General features: G+C 40.4%; 1 protein-coding gene across 8 annotated transcripts in view; it reads right to left on the bottom strand.

Moving 5' to 3' along the window:
• Positions 1-22,675, bottom strand: part of LOC139468153 (kelch-like protein 3) — a 198,865-nt gene extending 176,190 nt beyond the window's left edge. For 5 of the 8 annotated variants that reach the window (XR_011653671.1, XR_011653672.1, XM_071249930.1 and 2 more), the window contains exon 1: positions 22,531-22,675. The gene's annotated coding sequence lies outside the window, so the exon portion shown is untranslated. Of the gene's footprint in view, positions 1-359; positions 5,744-11,479; positions 11,514-22,530 lie in introns of those variants that run through there. The other 3 variants (XM_071249929.1, XM_071249932.1, XM_071249931.1) reach the window with 2 other exon arrangements.
• Positions 22,676-24,600: the final 1,925 nt, after the last annotated feature.

Genomic DNA, 24,600 nt, shown 5'->3' with positions numbered 1-24,600 from the left:
AGTATACAAATGTAAATAATATTTAGATTTTACTAAATCTTTTACTTATACTACATTACTATCCTACATCCTTAATGCATCTGTATCAGATGGTATGGAGGAGGCTACAGCTTCAGGTGTCAAAAACCTCAATAAACGAAACCCTTGAAAAGACAAAATTGTCAAGTAACTGTAGGCGAAAAAAGCATAAAAGCACCAGACAGTAGGTCTGGCTCAATGTTATTTACAGACGGAACATGAGAATTTAGGATAAGTCTGTGTACACAAACTTGCAAAACAGAAGATTAGCATGAGTTAACATCTTTACATACTGTGTTACCGAGCCAAAGCTGATATAAAGCTTGAAAAATTCCTCATACCAGGTGTGTCGTAAACAGGACTGCGTGGGAAAGGAAAACTGGTTCCAGACAGGATGTGTTAATGCCAGTCCAATAACCAAAACCAACCGCTGTAGACACTTGCTTCTTTTATTCTTCCTTAGCTTTACACCATTCACACAAAAACAACCTGTCACGCCGGCCTGTACATGCTCACTCATTCTCACAACACGAGATTTTCCCAGCAGCCCCACTTCCGACATGCGCAGTGGGACTAGCTTAGCAGACGATATATCAACATTCAATACATTTTCTTTTTCTATTTTTTTTTTTCTTCTTCATTACTTGCCAGCAGAGAAGTCAGTGTCAAACATTGTTCATAAAAATCTGTAAAGAAATTAATGCTTCAAAAATATTTTAGGACTTTTTAACTTATATTTAAAAGAATACAATGTACACAGGCATGTGAAAAGCAATCTCAGGGATAGACTTCCCTCCTGCTTTGGGGATTATTCTGCCCCATACTATCACTCACATGCATCTTTTAAACCATCACAAAGTCACCATCCATCATCACAAAGTCACCATCCATCAATTTGAAGACGTCCAGTTTGCAACACACTCAAAAGCTGAACCCCAGACGCTCCTCTTTTTGTCATTGCGTTAGCAAGTTGTTGATGACCAGGAATCCACTTGACAGAGGTCACTTCCTTGTTTTGTAGAGACTGCTGAATTGCAGCAATATCCAGTCTCAAACGCTTGTCATCAACAAGACTGGTTGAATGTACAGCCTCCACCACACTTCTGTTATCAACAAACGCATGAATGTTAAACATGCCTGTCATGCCTGTCATTTCTTCAATGAGTTTTCTTAAATAGAACGCATCTTCAAGTCCTTCCTGCAAACTCAGTGTCTCTGCAGCTATTGTAGATCTCACTACTCTTTTTATCTTGCCAGCATGCCATGCCAAAGGACAGCAGCAATTATTCTCCCCAACAAGGAAAATCACATGTGCTCCAACACTACTCACACCATCACATAAATTGGCATGTGATGCATCTGTGAAAACCACAAGTTTCCAACTCAGAAAATTTCCAATGTATGGAAAGTAAATCTTTGCTTCAGAGTCTTTCAATTTCCGAATCACTTTTACAGCCCTCAATAGATCATCCACAATTCCACTCTTAAACTTTGTGCTGAGTTCAATCATTTCGAACGCAAGGTCAGGCCTAGAACCTTGTACAAGCCAGTTGAGCTTTCCAACAAGACTTCTGAGCTTGGTATGCTCATGAGGATTGAGAGGTTCATGTTTCTGTGTCTTCCTTTGTAATGAAATGTTTCCTATCTCCAACTCGTCCAAATACTCTTGTTGATCTACAATGATTCCAACAGGATCTTGTGTGATTTGAAAACCCACATATCTAAACTGTCCTGTTTCTATTTTTCCTGCTAAGAATCGCACCTGAAGCTTCATAATCACATTAGCCTCAAAATACATCTGTCCACAATGTAAAAAGTCATCAACATGACTAGCAATCATGCCGATAAGACGACCATGGTCTTGCATATAAAACAAAGCAGGGTCAAGTGTAGATTGCACACACCTCAGTTGCAATAATTCATCTCAGACACTTTTGTAGAATTGCCTGGCTGCATCATTCAAACCATATAAACAATGCTTCAACTTCCATATGATTCCATTATTTTCCATTTCAGCTTCCTGAGGTGGAATGATGAACACATCTCTATCCAATAACTTGCCTTGTAGAAATGCAGACTTAATGTCAGTGGTTTTTACAGTCCATTTGTGATAAGCTGCCAAAGCTAAAAACACTTTCAATGCACTCTTTCCTATTGTTGGAGAATCTCTCTCTATTTCCACATCTTCCTCAAAACCTCTGGCTACGAGTCTGGCCTTGACTTGTTCTCCTTTCTGACATAATACCCATCTGGTTGAAATTCTATTCTGCCCACAGTCCTGAACTTCTTCATATGTATGAAACTCTTTCAACTTGTTCAGTTCTTCTAGTTTTGCTTTAACACAGCTTTCTTCATTATGTCTTGACTTTGGAATTGAAACAATATTCACTTCCTCTGGGGTCACACGCTTCCAGCTATCAACACGTTCCAGATTTACACTCATTGTTTTTTCTCCTCCCTCTACTTGCACATTAAACCAGTTCCTATTTTGACCTGAAACTTTCCCTGCTCTACTTATTACTGTGGCAATCACCCAATCATCTGAGCTTGTCTCCCTGAACATTATCTGATCATTTTTACATAGACTGATAGTATCAACACTTTCACCATCTGTGTTGGCAGTCTGACGATCTGAAGAAGCAGTCACATGATTGTCACACTCAAGCATTTCAAAAGGTAGATTTTTCAAATTGTCATTTTCAAATTCTTGTCCTCGAAGATTAGCCGCTTCACACTTTTGTTCACCAATTTCATGTCCTGCCTTAATCAGTCTATTCGGGGAGACTCTTACAAATACACCACCACGGCGCACAAAGATAACCTTACCGTCCTGGAAAACCACCTTGCCTGGGCCTAACCATTTCTCACTGCCTTCTCGTTTGTAATAAACTTGTTCTCCATTATTGTAGATTTCCTCTGATGCTCTAATTTTGGATCGCAAAGCTCTACGTATCCGCTCACTTGCCTCAGACTCCACGAAAGCCTTGCGGGCAAGATGCAAAGCATTCAAATGCCTCACTTCTCGTCACACCATCCAGGGCAGGAACACCATCAGTCATGATATTCGGCAAGTTTGGATTTTTTCCAAACACAAGCTGATAACTACTATACCCATGCCACATTTGTAGTGCATTCCTGGCCATAGTTGCCCAACACAAGAGAACATTCAGTGGAGTTTTAGGACACTGTTCTTCCATCTTTGTGAGCATCATGTCAACAACAGAATGTATCCTCTCACACAGACCACTCTGGAATGGACTCTCGGCAGCAGTGGTGTGAACCTTGACATTAAGTATACTGGCTACCTCTCTCATCTCGTCAGCACTGAATTCACCCCCATTATCTGTTAATATAGCTTGCATGACACCAAAACCTGCACCGATCCAATGAGTCATAATTTTGTCAATTACTTCACTAGGGGTTTTCCTTTGAATAAACACAGAAATGGTAAGTCTTGACCACATGTCAACCAAATGAAGAATCCACCTACTTCCCCACTTCTTCAAATCCATCGCAACTGTTTCATTGAACTGTGATGCCATTGGCAGGGCTACAGCAGGTCTGGCAGGTGTTCTCGTATAAGCTTTGCACATCTGACAATTTCCGTAAATTTTGCTGATTGTGTCCTGGAATTCATTTCGCCACACTCCTGCATCTTTCATAAGAGCAACAAGTTTCCTCTCCGGTGGGTGGGCGAACGGTCTATGTAACTTGAGAATTACCTTGTAACGCTCATCATCTTCCATCTTGTGTAACAATACAGCATTAACAACTTCTTCAACAGGCATTTTTTCATGCTTGTCTATGGGAATGCAGTAATGTCCTGATGATGTGTAATTTAAACTAACTTTTTCACTAAGGATTTCTGCTGAGTCATGTTCCAAATCTAATTTGACACATGCTTCCTTCATTGACCTTAAGGAAAGTAAAAGCGGTATATCTGAATCCACCACATCAGTTCGAATTCTCACATTCTTTCCTGCCATAAATGCTGGTAATTCCTAGCTACCTTGTGACTTGAGTTTTTCACCTCCACCGAACATTTTCACACCTTCACATCTTGTAACTGTATCTCTATCCTTCTTGTCCAGCGATTCCATATACCCATCCAACCACATTCTGCCACATACTGTACTTGAACATGCACTGTCCAATACTGCACAACATCTTGCATCATTGCCTAACTGCGCCATGTTATCTTTAATGTTCCCTGTAAACAAAATGACCTGTTCAACAGTTTCTTCATTTTCACTTCCACCTTCAACATAGTGAACTTTGGACATATTCTCCCAACTGTGAGGACAGTGTGCAATTAAATGCCTGAAAGACCCACAGGCCAAACATGTCAAAGTTTTTCCATTGGTGCCAACTGGATTCATGTTACGCTCTGGCTGTCTCAATCCTCTCCAGCCTTGTCTTCTGCCCCCAAAGCCACGGGCTCTGCCATACATGTAACTTCGACTCCGACCTCTGACAGAACTCGTATACTGATTGGCAAAAGCTTCCCCATTGTCATGATTAATGATGTTTGAGGATTCAACTTTAATTGACTGCATACCATTTCCTCCATCACAAGACTGTTGTCCAAGAAATTTCTTCAAAGATAGTTTGGCCTGTTGATATAATGTGGCTTTGTTTGTGTAGTCCATACCTGTCATCACTAACATTTTTTCTTCTTTGGTTATTTTAGCACGTTTGAGGAGCTTGAATGCTAAGATTTCCTGTGGTAAACTCATGCTTTTCTTTAATATCTTGTTATATTTTTTATCAAATTTGGAGATATATTCATTGATAGATTGCCCCACTTCCCTAGAAAAATCTTCAAAATCTTCAAATTTTTCAAGACTATCAACAAGATCATCTTTTCCAAGCTGGGAGTCAAAGAAATCTATCAGAGTTTCAAAACCATTTTCATTCTTCAAATCTTCAAGAGGAATGTTATCAAATACTTTCTCTCGTATACCACATTCATTTTCTGGGAGTGATAAAGCTAATACTATTCCTTGTTTCATTTTCTTAACTTCAGTAATTTCACGCCAAGCAAGTAGCTCCTGTCTGTATCTCTCATAACTTTTCCCTTTGCAGAATTCGGGGGGATTCAGTTTCGCTGCCATTCTATCTTCTATTCAACGCCGAACGCACTCGTAAACAAAATGTCAACACTCCAAAATTGTCCAGTTTTCGATCTCCCAAACACGCTTTTATCTCGCCACATTAATCACAAAAATTACTTGTTTGTTGAAATACACTCACAAATGTTTCTCTCATTCACAGTTGTGATAAACTAGAGGTCTGGAATTTAAGATACTATCTGACACTTGTAAACAAATTGCGAACGGTGATAAATTTTCCGTTCTATCATGAAGTGAGAAGAAGTGATATTTACGTCTGGGAATTATCAATCCTTTCAGCAACCACGCTCTACTACCATTGTTAATGCCAGTCCAATAACCAAAACCAACCGCTGTAGACACTTGCTTCTTTATTCTTCCTTAGCTTTACACCATTCACACAAAAACAACCTGTCACGCCGGCCGGCACATGCTCACTCACATTCTCACAACACGAGATTTTCCCAGCAGCCCCACTTCCGACATGCGCAGTGGGACTAGCTTAGCAGACGATATATCAACAGGATGAGTTCATTATTTGCGTTGGGGGTTGGTTACCAGCTGGGTACCTACTACAAGGCGGCCAAAACTATGAACGCCTTTAACATCTTTGTATGCCCCATCGCGAATATAATGGCTGGCGAAAACTGTGTCAGACCTCCGAAAACATCCTTCCATGATTGTTCTAAAAGAACAATAGCTCTGTAGGGCCATGGTTGAGGCTACCTCTCTTATCTCATGAGGGTTGTTTGCTGTCGGCGGATCAAGGTTAGCGTTCTTGTAAGTCTGCTGGATGACTGCGTTAACCACAGAGATATGGTGTTGAGACTAACTATGGTCATGGACACACAGGATACTGGAATAAATAACAGATCCACAAGCCACGCCTAGTCTGGGAGCGGGGGATGACAGCTTGTAGTGCGCATACCAGGAACCAGAGGAGTTCACCCTCATCTTCGACCCCCACAATCATCACGATTGGTGGGATGGTGACGGAACGATTGGGATGGTGACGGAACGATTAGGTTGGCCTAGAAGTTGATTTTTCGCAATGAAATCCCAGCACAACCCAAGGTGTACCGCTCCCTGCATACCATGCTCAAAACGGACATGGGTGATGTCAAGTACATGTAACTCACTCACTCACTCACTCACTCGCGCCGCAGTGGCTAAAGTTAAGAGAAACATTATTTTCTTGGTGAGGCCATAAAATGAGGATGGGCATCCTGCGCAAAGCTTAAAGTAGCACATTCAAATCCAACTCCGGAGGATGGTAATTTGCCTTGTGACCCTCAAGTCTGAAAGAGCATAATAGGGCCTGTCATTTAGGGACCTTGGTCATTTTGAGAATTACTGGAACAGCCAACACTGAATTATACACAACCAAATATACTCAACAACAAAAGTTCCTGTGACACCAATATTTTAGTGTATTTTTCAAACAAGTAAAGTTTGGTTTTCAATATTGTAGTACATGTATGGAATCAAGTCACAAAAACGCAACTGCTACCAACTGGCTACAGAAAAGCATGCATTCCATGCAAAAGTTCACTTTTATGCAAGCCCCATGCATTTCACAACCCAAGAAGGGGTATAAAAACGTGCGTTAACGGGATTCCATATGCACTGTTTAGCATCGTGCTGACAACAACCACTCAGAAAAACAACAAAATTATGCAATTATTCAACATTACGAAATTCCACGCCTGTCCGAAAATGAGCGTCTGCAAGCCATTGGTATGCTTGAAGCAGGATTGAGTCAACGTGATGTTGCAAGACAATTTAGCGTCCACAGAAACACCATTTGGTGTTTATGGCAACGTAGGCAACAGATGAATGCAGTCAGAGACGATCCTCGGAGTGGCAGGTCACGCCTAACCAATAATCGACAAGACAACTGGATTCGAACAACACACCTATGAAATCGATTCTAGCCAGTATAAGTGACTGCAAGAAGCATCCCTGGCCTTCGACGAATATCTTCACAAACCGTACGTCATCACCTCAGATTGTCGCCAGAAGACCCGCCAGATGTCCCATTTTGACAGGAAACCACTGTCAAGCACGTCTACAGTTGTGCAGACAGCGTCTATGCTGGACGGCCATGCAGCGGGGACAAGTTCTATTCACTGACGAGGCTCGTTTTCCCCTCAGCCACAGCGTTGGACGGATTCGAGTGTACCGACGTTGAGGTGAAAGTTACGTCAATCATTGTTTCATGGAAGAAGATCGGTTCGGGGACGGCAGCGTTATGGTATGGGGTGGGATTACAGCATGGTATGGTAGAGGGAAATCTCAATGGACAGTGCTTAGTGACGAGATCTTTGGCCCTGTTGTTCTCCCGTTTTTGCGTCGTCATGGCCCAGGCATTACCTTTCAACATGACAATACCCGGCCTAATATTGCTCGACTTGTTCAGGATTCTCTTCAACAAAACAACGTAAATGTCATTCCCTGGCCGGCTCGCTCCCCTGATCTCTCACCAATCGAGCACAAGTGGGATAAGATGGATCGGCGCCTTCGACGTCAACCATGTGTTCCACAGACACTCCAGGAACTTCGAATCATGCTCCACCAGATATGGACAGATATCCCACAGGACTTTGTGTGACGCCTGGTCCATTCCATGAGATGAAGATGTGTTGCTTGTATTGCAACCAGAGGTGGACACACACGCTATTGATTTGTAAATTCAAGCAGGCAGACATACGTCATAAGTTTGTGGTTCTGGTGAGTCGAAAACAGGTCAATGTTTGGTTGCTTAATGTGGTGAAGCACCAGTTGGAATGCCCCTGAGTGAAGTTTCCACTCCGTGGGAGCAACCACGTCTGGCTGGGATAGGGCGTCGTCCAGGATGTACTGTAGCTGCTCCTGGCAATGTGAGAAGGCCAGAATGAGCGCTTCCAAACTCTAGATTGCCTATGTGCAAAGGCTGTTGTGTGCCGGACCACAGCCCTGAGGGTGTCTGGCTCTGTAAATGAGCACCCGACTCCTGCAACGAACGGGTGTAAATTTGGTACAACCCCTTTTAAGGAGACGCCTCCTATGACGTTCGACTCTATCGTCCACCAGTTGAGATATGTCCTCAGGTGAGACAGTAGTGTGATGGCTGCATACAGGTCTTGGTGTCTGATCTATGCAAGCCTAGCAACAGTTGCCACTGACAAGAGTGTAAGTGGCTGGTGAAAAGTGGGTAGCAGACTGTTGTTTGTAAAAGTTGAAAAATCTTCTAGTTGTGTCGTGTCTGGACAAGATATGAAAAATAGTGTTTGTAAGCGAACCAGTACCAGCTCCCATGTAGACTAAATAAAAGCGCTCCTCAACCAATCACCAAGGTATGACGCTGCATAAGTGCTCCCATACAAAGTAAGGTGATCATTTCCATCCCCTGGTAGTTGTATAGGCACTCCTATTCTTAAGGTGACAAAGAAGAGAGGTGCCTCGTATCTCGCCTCGATATTGCACATGTTGACACCAGCAGTCTGAAGATAGGTCTGACTAGGTCAAATTGATACACAGCGACAGGTGTCTGACCAAAAGGTTGCAGCATTATGTACCAGTAAGCATGCCAGCCAACCTGTACAATGACCCTGCACTGCTCCCATTAGGTTAGTTGACCTAATTCTGGTGTTTACAGTCAGTGTTCTTGATCCGTGATATTTACATCACCTTTCGCATTAACCTTGAATCCTGCAATTTATTTAGAGGTACCAGAACTGATAACTCCATATATTCATGAGGAGATTTTGGCAATCTTCGCTTATGATTTGAAGGAACCTATGAAAAATAGAAGGTACCGAAAATTTCAAATTCGACCCATAACCATGGTCATATATGGGATGTATTTTGGCTTCTTTGATATAATTAAGTTGGGATTAGTCGGCATGTTGACATCGTCTAATGTAGGAGATTCTCTAATCATATGTTATGCTTCACCCTATCGAGAAAATTTGATGCCCTTCTTCTATGCTTACTTGCGAGGAGCTGGGTATACTACCGATCAAGTAAATAAGTTTTGTGTATTTGGGGATGAAGGTAATTTAAACATTCAGCTTAGGTTGCGGTGGACACCACTTGCCCACACTGATCATTTCCCTTTCCACAATACCTGGAAAAGGTGTGGATATTGCCTAGAGGACTTGCTGGATGTAGACCGTTATGCAAGTAAGGGCTACGAAGTACAGCATTGTGCATGGTGCAAACGCATGTACCATGCAACATGTGCCATGCATGTGTTGATTATTTCGAAAAAGGTTAAGTTTGAGGTAAGGGATAGTATTGCTGGCACATTAGGCAGGATGACAGAACAGGACAATGGACATTTGTTTGTTGACAGTAACAACACACTTCAGTGTGAAGTATGTCAGGTCAGGTTGGATGCTAACATACGAGGGGATATATCGGATACTCTGGTACTACCCCATTTTGAGGCCCACCACCACCAGCTATCCTTGTGAGGTGGTCCGAAGTTTATTTCCAGGTGGCATGGCATTTGGAATGATAGGGAATGAGTTTCAATTCCTCATTCCAGAACTCCAGATGGACGATCCTTTCGAACATCTGGACTTTTATGCTACCATATCAGGGTATGAGTTAGAATTTCCGGACGCTTCAGAAAGTCAAATTTTCCACTACCGTACTTGTAGGGATGAGCAGCCTCATTCTACAAGATGGTGGAGAGATGCTTTCCTCGTGAATTTTTCGCATTTAATGGTAGTCGTGGCAACTTCCAAACTTTCTGGAAGTTGTAATCTATCGGACCGTCATTCAGGCGATGTTTCCGACAGATCACGATCTGAAAAATACTATCATGAAAGTGTATCCCGTGGATAAGCCGACGCCTTTCTACAGAATCTTTTTTCTGGTCCTCAAAATTTGGCTGATACGCGGTCATATACGGTATATCACTGGCCTTTTTCAGACCAGTTTATTCGAGGTGGATTTTTTCCAATAAGAGCAAGTCCACCTGTTATAGTCCCTAATGTAGTTGACAGTGACAGTGACAGCGAAAGTGACGCTTCGTCAGACTCAGGTCTACATGTTAGAGCTAACCCTGACGACTTGGATATATATATATATATATATATATATATATATATATGAAATTTAAGCGTTCAGAAGATGTTTTATTTCCACCAATCTGCCTCTACCGGGAAAATAAAAATAATAACAAACCTGAAACCTTTACAAAGAATGATAATTTGATTATGTCTTAATAAGCTTTAACATGTTATTCTCAGATAGGTACAACCCAAGACAGATCCTATCTGAGACATTACCTTGTAAAAATTTCATTGTATTTATTTTTCTGGTCCTCAGATGCATACACACACAAGTTGTTACATATTGATATTGTACTATTGTATTTACATTTCATATCCTATTGTCATTGGTCAATCGCATGGGACATGCTCTACAACGGGAAGGGCATGTATAACCAGGGTATTTTAGAAAAAGGGGTTTTGGGTATTTACTTAAAATGTAGTTTACTAAATTAAGCTTTTTGGTAAAAATATGGGTTAAAAATCATGAGAGAAGTGACCGTACAGGGTGAGGGCATAACCCAGGGCAAATGATTATGGATTTTGCTTCTCTTGAGTGATAGAGATAACTTTTCGTTGGTCTGAGGAAATTGGTAGAATATGGTCCTGCAATAAAGATGTCAGAAGAGAGACAGATGGATAGAACGGGATTGTTAGATTAGTTGTGATCAAGTATTTCTGAATACTACTGCTTCATTGGAATGTCTAAATAACAGGATTGGGTATCTTTTTGGTGCCTTCAAGTCTGGCGGAGGTAGTTGAGGGTATTTGATTTGGTTATATGAGTATGTCCAAGTTGAGGAGCTAAAATTATCATCGATAGTATTTTGTTAGTTGTCCGAGAGTGGTGCGGGGAGTCGGGAGCATACAGCTGAACAGAAAGGTTCACTGTGGTTTTGGGATCCCGAGTCAGAAATGAAATAGAGTTAAACGTTCATCAGAAAAACCATCAGGCCTTCCAAAGCATCATCAGGTATGTGTTGTATTTATATCAGGCAACAAGAAGAACTTATCTGAGGACCATGTGTGTGTATTTATGATTAACTTTATCATAAATAAAAAGGACTGGAGCAAACCATCTGACTTGTGATTTTGAGAGAGCTACATCATCCCCAGAACCAAGGAGTTGATGATAAGTACAAGTGACCAAAGGTAGAAGGGTAAAGTACCCGGAACCTAAGGTTACAATACTTTGTTCAAAGGATTAGCTGATTATACGTTGATTGATTGCTCATTGTTATCTAACTCAATGGAATTTTTTAAGAACCGTGGACATAATGAAAATAGTTGTCACGTAGGCTTTCTCACCTGACCTTTGAGACTTGACACCTATGTGAAACAACTGAAACAAACCAAGTGATCAGTTGAGAAACAAACACTGGATACAATATTCCAAAAGGCTATATATATTTTAAAATATTTGATTGTTTCAGAGACATGTGACACCGAATAAGTTTCTTTGTACAGCTGCAGAATGTATGGGATATTGTTCCTTTATGTGGATATTCACGAATACATTCCTCGAACAAGGTAGCTGCCTAAAATTATGATATAATTTTGGTAGGTTGGAATTATGATATTTGCATTTTGTTTTCATTCTTTTTCTGTAGCATCGAACAGAATCATTCTTGTTCCTCTACGTCTTGGTTGAGAAGAGCTTCGATGCACGATATACGTAGTTTTCACAAGTCTTTTCCTTTGTAAGCGTGTAAATGTTACAGTCAATGTTACTCAGGCAATTTATATAGAAGCCAAACAATATAGAAATGTGCTTTCAATCCTAACATTTTCAGTCACTTTGTGATGATATTAAACATAAGAATGTTTGGTATTCATATTTTTAATTATTCGCAGTGTTTGTTGACGTTGTTCAAATAAACAAATCGCAAGTTAGGCCACGCCCAAACATATTTCTTACGTTGGTCTGCTTGTCAACAACAGGTCAATGTCAAAAAGTTTATCAAACAAAATAATTTGCAAATTCGATAAAAATGAGATTTTTTTACATAGACATATACATCCATGTTACTAATTATAGAAACTTAAGTTAGATGTAATTGAATGGTTCTAATAGTATAACGGGATCACGATGCATGTGGAGTTGTTTGTTTACCGCCGTTGCCATGATCGTACAAGTTCCATCCAAATCGATGATGTTAAGATTCAGATTGTTTTTGTTCACAATTAGTTACACCGAAAGTTGCTAATTTTTAGAAATTAAGGAACATGAGTGTTTTCCCTTTGTCAGCAAACAAAAATTATGTTCGAATATGAAAAATGATAAAATTAAGAAAATATCGTAGTGCATGCCGCTCAATGTGAAGTGCCAAAAGTCAACAATGGCCGGTTCTAGTAGTTGTAAGACGAGAAGTTTGGTTGAAACTTTTTTAACTTGCGATATTTTCTTTTTGAGGTAAATAAACTACTGTTAGTTTTAATATTGAGCAAGCTGAGCATTTATGCATGTCATACGTAAGTTAAATGTTAGGCAAAGCCTTCTTGGTAAATAGATATGGCGAGTTTTATTATGGGGTGTCGTTATACTATTTGCCTGTCGAATGGGTTCGACATCAGATGCACGGGAAGTGACACCTCTGTAGAATGGGTTCGACGTTAGCGTGCAGAGCTTTAAGGACCTGAATAACCCTGGAGGGTGTGCTTCAATGCCTTCTATGACTTTTCAAAAAAGAGGAAAACAGAAAATTTCGAAGATTAAAATTTTGTCTGAGCATATTTTTTATAATATTAATATCAAAGTAAACAAGAAAGCAGTTTTTTAATGAATCATGGTTTAAGAAATTTGTTACCCAGATATTTGATGTCAGTGAAAATGGAGATTACTTATCTCTGGATGATTTTAACAGTATGTATCACCTGAAAACCTCATTCTTACAGTATTATGGTGTAATAAATTCTATTAGATCATATTTGAAAAGAGTCGCAATTTCAAAAGATAAAACTGGGCAAAGTGTGGATAACTCTCCATTGAACTAACTGCTTAGTTCTGTAAAGAGGGGGTTCAATAGCATATTATTATGCTGAATATACTCTATGCTCATCTAAAGGTAATTGTATAGCCAAGTCAAAGTGGCAAGCTGAGTTCTTATCTGATCTTGGTTGGCATTGTATTTTCTCCAATGCCTTTAAATCAAGGCAGGAAACGAAACTGAGGTGGTTTCAATGCAGGATAATCCACAGGATTTTAACAACTTAGTAAAATCTAAATATTTTTTACATTTGTATACTTGTCCTGCATTACTCCTTAATGCATTTCACTGCTAACCTTACGACAACTAGAAGGACAGCGCAACAGCGATGGTCTGGGGTGAAGAAATAAAGTTGTTGTTCTAAAGTCCCACTTTTACTGACCCCCGCCGCTGTATCCTGTGACCCTGATGACAACTAAGGTTGGTTGTCAGGAGGATGTAATCACATTCATATGCTTAATCTTACATTAGAATTAATAATTTTTCATAGCAAAAAGGATGTTATGACTGATGCTGTGTTTGATCTCTTCATCATCTCAGCAAAATATTTCTTATATAAAGGTAACATAAAAAAGGACCAATTATGTTTTGTGCATAAAATACTATATTAAAAAGACTATTCATTTTAGTAAAAATGGTTTTAATGAGTTTTATACCAAATGGGTAATGTATCATGGTTTTTTCGAATAAGGACACATACTTATCACCACTTTATTAGAGTTGTTATAACACTTTACATTATAATGTAATGAATTAGCCCTGATCTAAAATGTGTGAATGGAGAGTGAATGCTGTCTTCGCGTTGTTGTGTAAGAAAACTATAAAAAACTTGTATCTTGATTTGAAGTTCTACATGGTTTTTGTTTTCTCATGTTTAGCTCTGTAGTTCCTTGGCTACAGAGACATATACGTAACAAAAAATATATCAATTGAAAATTTTTTTTAAATGTTTTAAATACACAATAATTCCTAACCTGCAAGAATATATGTACTATAGCAGAACATTGTCACAATACACAACAGTTACATTTACCTTAAACAAAGTTTTCTAAAGCCAAACAAATTTTCCAATTGTTTCACACAAAAACACTAAAATCCTAATGATTTGAACAAATTATGATGTCATCACATGAGAAACATGTTCATCTGAAATGTATTAAGTCACAAATATAATACCATAAATACAATAAGTCTGATGAGGATTACCATTTTAAAAGGTAATATTTCAAATTGTGTTGAAAAATATATATTTGCATTGTACAATTACATAAAATTGCAAATATTTCGTAATTTTGACTGTCAGCATTTAAAATGGGTGGATGGCAAATCTGACAGCATGAACATGTATTTCTCTAGATACAAATGTATCATAAACATCTGAACCATTTATGTGCATTCTTCTCATACTCTCAATTGTACATATGGTTAAATGGTGGGGATCTTAACTGTATCCAAGTTATAAACTCTTTTGGGCACCACCCCTCAACCCCTTGGGGTCTGATCAGCCCTTCCATTTGTACAATTTTGAATTCTCACCACCGGAGAATGCTTCCAACCATATATGGTTGATATCTATCTCTTAGTTCCAGAGAAGAAGTTGTTTAAAACAATAACAGCAAATTACAGTCAAGTCCCGTTAATCCGACATTGTTGGTTGCATATGATTATGTATGATTAACGAGTATGTCAGATAAACGAAATTAGGTTAGTATAAACGTTCGTGATTGAAAATTGGACAACAACACGATAGATAACGATACGAACACGTTGGAAAAGGAAAAATGAAATATTCATATTGTTGTGTTACATTGTCAGCTGAATATGTTTTCTAATCATGCAACCACTAAAGTTTAACCACTGCAGCCGTTGAAATATGCAGCTACTCGCCGACTCATCTCGCATCAAAACACGGGGCTGTGTACTCGCAGGCAGATGACCACGGAGTACACTGATCACTGTGTCGGATTAACGAGACCGATTAATGAGTGATTTCAGCAATTCGTTGCAAATTAGGTGTGTCAGAGTCAGAGTGCGAGACTGTCAGATTAACTGGTCTAAATAGCACAGATTAAATGAGATCCCATCATTTGTGTCGAATGAAGCCCATTGTCGGATTAACGAGTGTTGGATTAATGAGACTTGACTGTACTCCTATTTGACCCCTCTCCTCAGCCCCTTGGGCGGTCAGCCCTCCATTTGTACAATTCTGAATTCTCACCAACGGAGAATGCTTCCAACCAAATATGGCTGATATCTATCTCTTAGTTCCAGAGAAGGAGTTGCTTCAAGCAATATAGCCAAATTACCCCTATTTGGCCCTGCCCCTCATCCCCTTGGGGGATCAGCCCCACCATTCATACAATTTTGAATCCCCACCACCTCGGGATGTTTCCAACCAAATATGGTTGATATCTATCTTTTAGTTCCAGAGAAGAAGTCATTTAAAGCAATATTGCCAAATTACCCCTATTTGGCCCCTCCCCTCAGCCCCTTGAAGCCCCACCGCCTAGGGATGCTTCCAGTCAAATTTTGTTAATTTCCAATAAGTGGTTCAGAAGAAGAAGTCGTTTGAATAAATTGTTGATGGACGGTGAGCTAATAACCCATCAGGTTGTCCGGGAAGTTGATGTTTGATGATGAAATCCCATCTCAAACCCAGGAACACTTTCCCATGCAAAGTATGTTCAAAATGAACGCTGTTGACATCTAATGCATGAATCTCACACACTAGAGCAGCCATCGCGAGAGCAGTGAAGAAAATAGATTTCAGCGTGTTGTGCTCAAACTCTTTCTTGGCAAGCGGTTTGTAATCAGCTGAATTGAGATGATGAAGTATGAGGTAGTTGGGGGAAAGGTGTACACGTGTAGATGCGTGTAGCCCTTCCTACGATATTGCAAACACGCCGTGATCCCAAGCCTGCGGGTTAGGAATGGGAGATACAAAGCAGGATAGCTGCTTCCCGAGGCAAGAGAGTTAACTGACTATAAAAGCTCAGTTTCCACCCTTGCCGAACTAGGCTGGTATTATGGAGTTAGATTTTGGCTGGACTAACGAGTCTATGCATAGTCCAATCAAAATCGTGCACCAAAATTGAAATCCGGTTCATAAACTGTCATGCAGATTTCGGTCGATTGCGGGATTTGCACAGCATGTGCACCGCCACCTCGTTGTCAACAGATATTTTCCAAATCTTTTCAAGTTTTTAATCAAGGTGGTCAAGTGATTTGATGCACTTCGCGATGTAAGACCCGTTTTATCGCAATATTGATCTTGATTATCGATCAGATTGTCTTTACTGGGCGCCGCCATTTTCTTTGAAACAAATGCAAGTGATAAGAGAGGTGGAATTTGATTTGTCCATAGGAGAGGCAGAGAAGGGACATTACTCGTAATAGCCACTGGTGGGGCTACTATCGAGCCCAGGAATTCCAGCCTAGTTCGGCAAGGGTGGAAACTGGACTTTTAAAGTCAGTTAACTCACTTGCCTCGGGAAGATGGATTGCTGAGTGCTGAAACGAGTTGCAAAGAGATCGACATCTGGGCATGGAAATAACTGGCAGATCCACCTGAAAATCATAAGATGTAGACACCATTCTGTGGGAGATGGTTTATCGAGTACGGACAAGTAGGCAACTTGGTGAAGCACATCTTGTTTATGTACCAAATTAAGGATAGGTTGTCAGACTGGATCATCAGACTGGATGAGCAAAGGAGTGTCACCCAATGTGACACCGCCAAGATCATCTAGGTTGTTGATGTGAAGCTGATTTTTTCGCAAGACCACCGTTCTGCCACCTGCAGTTCCTGACAATGATCTATGTCTTGGATATGTCCTGCAATAAAGAGGGAATCGTCAACGCTAATAACTGGAGTAAGTTCTAAATGGTTTCTCCCTGGAACAATGTTGCAGGACCCCACAATGTCGCAAAGTGGTGACAAATCCTACATGAAGGCCTAAGAAATCTAGGATGCCCGTCATCTTGTCCTGAATCAGACACTTGCACCCCGAATACAAGCTTCTTCTGGAGAGAATGCATGATCCATAACCAAGTAGAGAGCTTCAGTTGTAGAAAGAATGGCAGATGAACTAGATCCCTGTCATCTACTGAAGAGCAAGAGTAAAAATGTCTCGGTGCCAAAGTGGCAATATCTCCATCCAGTTCATGGGCCAAAGTGGCAATTCCATGAGAACCGTCTCAGTCAATACGAAACGAAGAGACTGTAAACAATCTCATAGTCAACAGAAAGAACCGAAAGCCTTGTCCAAGTTTGACGCTATCACCACTGGTCTTGGAGGGAGCGTAATATTCAGTGACATAGCTGAAGGTACAACGAAGGACAACAATGTGTCTTCAGTGGAAGTACTCTTCTGGAGCTGGAGCTTATCTGCAACCCAGATCAGAACTGTAGCCAGATCTGCTGTATCAAAGCTACTGGAGGAAGAGCAACGTGAAGTAAGGTGACCGAGAAGATCTTCATCCTGTACTGGTTCGGAAAGTGAAGTCAAAGTAGCTGTCGAAGTCATGATAAGATGTGGGTCTGGAGTAGGAGCCATAATGTCCATGGGTGGGCAGTATGGGGAAGACAGGCTGATGTTATTGTTTGTAAAAGCAACTGAAGCTGTGTTGTTACATCGGAAGAATTTCGTGAAGTAGGAAGCGACGACGTAAAATGCTGTAAAGTCGCCATGGACTTTGGTGCAGTCATAAAAGAGGTACAACAAACCGGAGGGAGAGAAGGAGAACCTGGATTATGTAAAGGGGCAAAAATGTCAGGTGTTCCTTAAGGCGTGGGACATCTCATAACAGTAGCAGAGCAGCGAGGGTTGTCTCTGTGAGTAAGGCTTGGTTGAGAACATAGTCAGGTTAGGTGGGATCATGAAAGTATCCTTGCCAAGAGGAAAGGGCATCCATGAACTGAGGAAAATGATCTCAATTGTGAGTAATATGGGAGTAAGCAGGATACAAAGCCCGGTTTAAAGATAAGTCAAGGAGCTGATGATGATAGTCGTAGGAGCATGATCAACCCTGTAAGTGAGAGTCTGGATAACTGGAAGAGGAAGAAACCAACTGAGAAGCTATACCCAATGAGTTCATAATGTCCATCATCAGAATCAAAGCGAAAAGATTCAGAAGTGTCTCTGCATGAGGATAGATGAGCAGAGAACCAAGCTACCTTCAGATGAGTCTCAAGCAGTGGAGGTTCAACAACCTTAGGGGAGACATATGGTCGAAGAATCGCGAAGTGTGTCACTTTCAGGATGTTCGCCAATCCTTAGACATTCATCGAACCTTCAAGGTTTGCCAATCCCTTGAGGTTGGACAACCCATGAGTTTTGCTGATCCTTTAGTGATCACTGAGCGAAGGATGTGTGCTTGATGCGTGCAGATCCAATGAAGTTTGCGACCCCTAGAGGTTTGACAAACCAGAGAGGTGCGTTGGGCCAATGAAAAATCATGACTCTTTGAAGTATGCCGAGTATGGGAGGTTCGCCGAACCTTGGAATGCTGATCAAGATCCTTGGTGCGCTGAACCTCCGAAGCATGTTAAGATGAATCCAAAGCAAGCTCTATAGGGGACAGCTTTCCCAAGTAATGCCGTTTCGACATCGAACCTGATTAGAGTATTGCCAATCTTCATGAGAACCATCATCAGAATATGAGGTCAACAAGTCAGATGAGTAATCTAGAGAAGATTTAGAGAAGACCTGTCATGACATGAATGATGAGTAGGAGATTGGGAACAGCGAGGTGTACCTGATGAACGATGGTCTGCCGACTTGATCACATGTATTAATGAAACTCCTATCGAGGGATCCATGTGAGGTACAGTTATGGTAATATGCTCTGATGCCATCATCTTCAAGTTGTCAAGGGTTCGTTGAAAGCAAGGTGATCTAGGTTGATGTAGAAGCAATAAGTTCGGAGGGATCTGAGATATTTATGGCACTTTACAGACAACCATACCCAAAGGTAGGTCTGCCGAAGTGGTCAGGAGGAGGTTCGCTGAACCTGGTTGAGCAGTCACGTTCGAGAAGTCGTCTGTCAGAAAGCTGTCAGAAACACCCTCGTACGGAGTTCGGAGGGCGTGAAACAGTGCTGCTCTTTGATGTCATGGAAGATTTCTACATCTTTTTGGAGGGTGTTTTCTTTGACTTTGTTGTTTTCTCAGAAGATTCTGCACATCGATCCTGCTCACTACTACAACATTTGTGTCAGGTAGACATCGAAAGATTTGTCTGGCAAATCTATGCACTGAGCACAATGAGAGCTTGTGCTACAGCGCCCCCAACAATCAGAACAGTTGTCATGAGGATCAGATGGCGACAGACTCTTCTGCAAATCCTGATGATCTATGGTGTGATCGTGAGAAAAAACACTGAAAGGAACTTGAAAATTCTGCACGTAATTGCACAAGAAAAATCAGGAAGTCCCAAACTATTAGCACGTCCCCACAGCATGGCAATTAGAAAGAGAATGAACTCTAAATCATGTGATGGTAACAAGATGGCGCCTGATCAACTCTTGCTTCACGAGGCATTATCATATCAAAATTAAAAATACTTCATCCACGCAACGTCAGTAGTTTTTGAGAAAATTTGTCCCCATTTCACGCAGCATGCACTAAGTTGAAAAGCACAGAGCAATAGCCATAACTTTGTGAAAAATATATTTATGGCATCAATTTTCGAACTCATTTCAGATTATGACCAGTAACATCAGTGTGTAAAATTTCATTTTTCTGACTTTTTGAGAAAATTGGTCCCCTTTGAGATGCGAACAAATTGACGGACAAACTCTGTTCCCATATCCCCCACCCTAATTCGTGGCTGTGGATAATAAATGTTCTCTGAGGTAAGACTAAATTTTATTGTATTGGTATTATTAAGCACATAATAAGAAGTATTGCTTGAGGGCTCGAAAACATAATACACACAGAACACACACAGTGTCAAATGTCTATGAGGGAGTAAATAAACCGGTAAGGGTTTGCAAAAACAAGATGGACACCCCCCACTAAAAAGCGCCACCATTTATCTTTTTCATTTTTCAATCATTATTTGTAAGCAGTGTTAGAAATTGGCACTAGTCCTATAGTCCTTTCCTGGGGCGGTCGGGTTGCCTAGTGGTTAAAGCGTTCGCTCGTCACGCCGAAGACCCGGGTTCGATTCCCGACATGGGTACAATGTGTGAAGCCCATTTCTGGTGTCCCCCGCCGTGATATTGCTGCAATATTGCTAAAAGCAGCGTAAAACCATACTCACTCACTCACTCAATAGTCCTTTCCAAATTGTCCAATAAGTTTAGGTATCCTAAGGACAAGTAGAAATTTGCCCTTTTTAAGGGTTTTGTTATATGTTATCATTATAAGGACCAGTTGACTAAAACTGTTAATTTCTACTGCCGGTACAAAGTGACCTTTGACTGAAGTCAGGTAACAACATGGCTACCCATAACCTTCCTTTCTGTTCATTTCAGTAACAGTTTTAACACATTCTAACATTGATGCTGACCATCAACATGGCGCAAATAAATTTTGTAGCATACCTACCTATTGATGCAAGTACCTATACCTATCGCTGGACAGAATGGCATATAAAATTATTTGTATATCTACAGTGGTAAAGTTCTTAATATTATTTCATAATCAATCCTTTCAAAGTAACAGTTACATTGTTGAAATATTATTTCATAATGAACCAGATCAGTGGAGACATGCAGATATTGTTAAAAATGAAACCCACAACGTTATGTGCACTTTTAATTATAATATCATGAAACATACTTTTCTATGAGAGTTACCTCCCTTGTGCTTAACATACATATAGAATATTAAACGAGCTCCCGTGTAATACCAATTTTATCAAACTCGTGAATAGTTGTGGTATCTGAGGAGCGAAGGCGAGTCAGATACCACAACTATTCATGAGTTTCATAAAATTGGTATTACACGGGAGCTCGTTTAGTATTTTATTTATTACTTGCCATTTATAACGTTTTTTTAATTATACTGTTGAGTATGAATAGACTGACACCTACACGATCCACGGCATAGTCCTATTGAGTTTAACAGAATAATACTTCAAACACGTCAAAAGTTGAAACGTATGAATTTAATACCATACAACGGTCCACCTTAGAATTCACAAAATTATCATAGGGCTAAGACTATCGCAACTCACAAACTTTAACTTAGACTTACGACTGCCGTTGCGCTACAATATGATCGCCTTGTGGAACGGGCCTTGCATCTCCAAGTTTACAATAACGTCACAATACCCGATGACGTAATTTGTGGAATTTTGTTGCAAGATACATCGGCGAAACAATGCCATGTGACGTCTGCCTAGCAACAAGGTTGCTGGGGTCATCGAGTGGGCATAGGCTCCTCTCAGTGATCTATCAACTCCACACGCAGTGTCGTTGAATAAGCCAAGGGATGTTGAGAGCTTTCAATATTTGTTCGTGAAACTGTTCCGAGAGTACATAAGCATGCGTTTTGGTATTACACAATGCGTAATACAGCTGTATGTTTATTAAACGGGTGATCTCTTTACAGGCAAGTAATAATGTATGTTTATTAATGTCAATTAATGACATGTCAACTATTCATGCTGTACAAAAGTGCTCATATTTTTCTACATGGAAAATGGGTCAAGATTTCCTGTCTGTCCCCATGACAGCTTTGTTTCCCTTCGATCAATGAGCCCCACTAACACAAACGTGTTCAATTAAATGCTTTCGTAGTAAATGTGATGCTTAATTACCAACGTAGATACAAACTACAGGTTCGCTGAAATATGGCTCTGACGAAGGTCAATGATGACATTGTTGAATGCCAAGATGGAACTATTTTAGAGTACTTTTTCAATGTTGATGTCCAATTTTCGCTGTTGATGGATCACTTTGATATCAATTTCAAGGTTCAATCATATTAAACCATACAAATGCAAGTGGGGTCATTATTCTGCTTATTCTGAGCTTTATCGCCCTATTTTTCAAATAATGATGCTGTTGCATGTGGGTTTATTAGTAGCATCAATAGGATAGATGTCCGTGACATGTGAACAAAGGAAGAGATCATCCACAGGAGACACTCAATTCAATCAGAGTTCCCCAAATTGTTTTGTCCAAGTAGGGCAGATCAAGCATTTTTAAATGTAATGAGTAACGAGTAATGAAGCGTGAGCCTCAGAAGAGGCAAATAGCGCCATGAGTTGTGTCTAGTAAACTGCAGTTTGGATGTCGATTAAAAACATGTAGGTAATGTCTTCTGTTGTACAGAATTTGAAGGTCCCCATGAAAACGAGTGAATTTTGGCGAATTCCACGGCACGAACATCGACTTGCGTAAATAATCTATTCAACTTACAAGTCTATTGTCGTTGATAAATCACCAAGCAAGCTTCTCCTGATTCTGTTCAGATATCATTATCCAACGCTTTTATCAAACCTTTCCGAAAGAAAACTTAGCAGTGAGATCTATGATCACAACTGTCAATCACCATCGCCATCAATCAACAAGTTTTTCAATGTCTTAGACAGCGGAAATGAAAGAGTTATCTACCCTTGGTTGTATTTGCTCGAACATTCGCAATGTCCAGGAACAAAATGAGCACATAATTTTTCACGAACAGAATACGAAATCGATCTTATTCGTGATTACCATATTACTATTTTCCTCGAATAAATTTTGTTATAGCAAATGTTTGACCATTCATTATGTAAGGCTGAATATTATATTTAGGGGTGGACCATTTGATATTTAGGGGGTTGGTTGGATTAAAAATTTGCTAATGATAGACTATAATATCGACTGGTTTGACTTGTGTTCGGTGCTATTCTCGCTGCGCTGCGCGAGGCGCAGTTACCGGAGTATCGAAGAATGCAATCTTATTAAAATCAGATCTTAGTTCTCGCTACCGCTAAACAAAGTTTGTTGAAGTTTAGATTTTGTTTGACGGCCGGTCTGTAAATAATCGAGCCTGGACCAGACAACCCAGTGATTGACATCATGAGCATCGATCCACGCAATACAATGGGAAGTCAGTGCCGATCACCACCCGATCCTGTACAGTCGCCCCCTCTTACGACAAGCATAGTCGGGTTGCTGAAGACCTATTCTACCCCGGATATTCACGGGCCAGAATGAGAAGTGGTATATCATAACAAAGGTATACAATAAATAGGTTGTGGTCCAAACGGCCTCATCTCAAAACGGCCATAGAAAAGTCAAAATCACCTCAAACCCACAGTCATTACAAAAATGCCATGACTGCCACAACAACAAAAGTCAAAATGTCCATGATAATAATAAATGAATATTCAATGTGAGCAGGATGTGTACAGAGTATAGATGTCATGGATCAACTCCCCATTACCATGCTGGAAGCTAACATCAGTGCAAGTGAGAGCTAGGATTAACTGCTGAGAAGGTTGTGTATTCAATTAGTCACCAAATTAGTCTCTGGTTATTTTACATTACATTAACCATGTTAACATTGAATATATATTTCTTTTCGGGTTAAAGACAAAACGCTTTCAAATCTTTTCATCAAAAGGAATGGTACAAACCAGTAAGAAGAAATCTTCATGGTCTGGAGAATGTACAGAGGCGACATCTGCACGTCAAACCATGGCACAAGGGTTTAATATGTGAATTTTGATCTCTGTGCATATATGGTGTTATGAACTGTTGTACAATGTATACAATACAAGCAATGTGACACAATACTTGAGTTTGTCTTCTTTATTTTATGTGTGGGCGTTATGACTTTACCTTTTGAGGCCGTTCTGCCCGTTCCCGACTAAATAGCAGCTGCATGCCAAACTGACATGTGTTTTGTTGTTGTTTGTTTTAATGCATGTACGAATTGAAAAGGTGAAGCTATCGGTCAACATCATATTGTGTACAATAAAAAAATACGTAGTATCCCTTCAGAGAGTTCAGGTAAACGATCGAACAGGTGATAACAAACTTGATCAATATAAATGGGAAATTCAGATCAATTATCACATATGGTAATTGAGGATTTAAATTGTATTTCATGTTCTGCTGGGCATTCGTTTATATGCAGAAACACAAGATAGGTGCGCGATAAATCGCAAAAGACAACGAAGAACTAAGCGTGGTTTATTATACGACAAAACATTGTTCTTCATGCCGTCATTTCTGGAATTCGAACACGCGCTCGGAACTTGATGACGTCTGTTGTGCCCTAAACCTACATGACAGTGGCCTTAGTCTACAAAATCCATGAGTGGGCGGAGCCTATGTGACCAGATATGACACTTGTTTCGTACGCAGTGCATCTCCCATGAACACGGAAGTGCCGAGTTGTGACAGCACACAGCGTATGCCGGTGTCCCGGTATAAACTCTCCCCCGTACAAATTCTCCCCCCGGAGATTTTATACCGGTACAGATTCTCCCCCGGAGAATC

Source organism: Haliotis cracherodii, unplaced genomic scaffold (assembly GCF_022045235.1).
Source record: "Haliotis cracherodii isolate W230 unplaced genomic scaffold, xgHalCrac1.p SCAF_2, whole genome shotgun sequence".
Classification (NCBI taxonomy): Eukaryota; Metazoa; Mollusca; class Gastropoda; order Lepetellida; family Haliotidae; genus Haliotis; species Haliotis cracherodii.
This window is presented reverse-complemented; position numbering and strand designations above follow the sequence as displayed.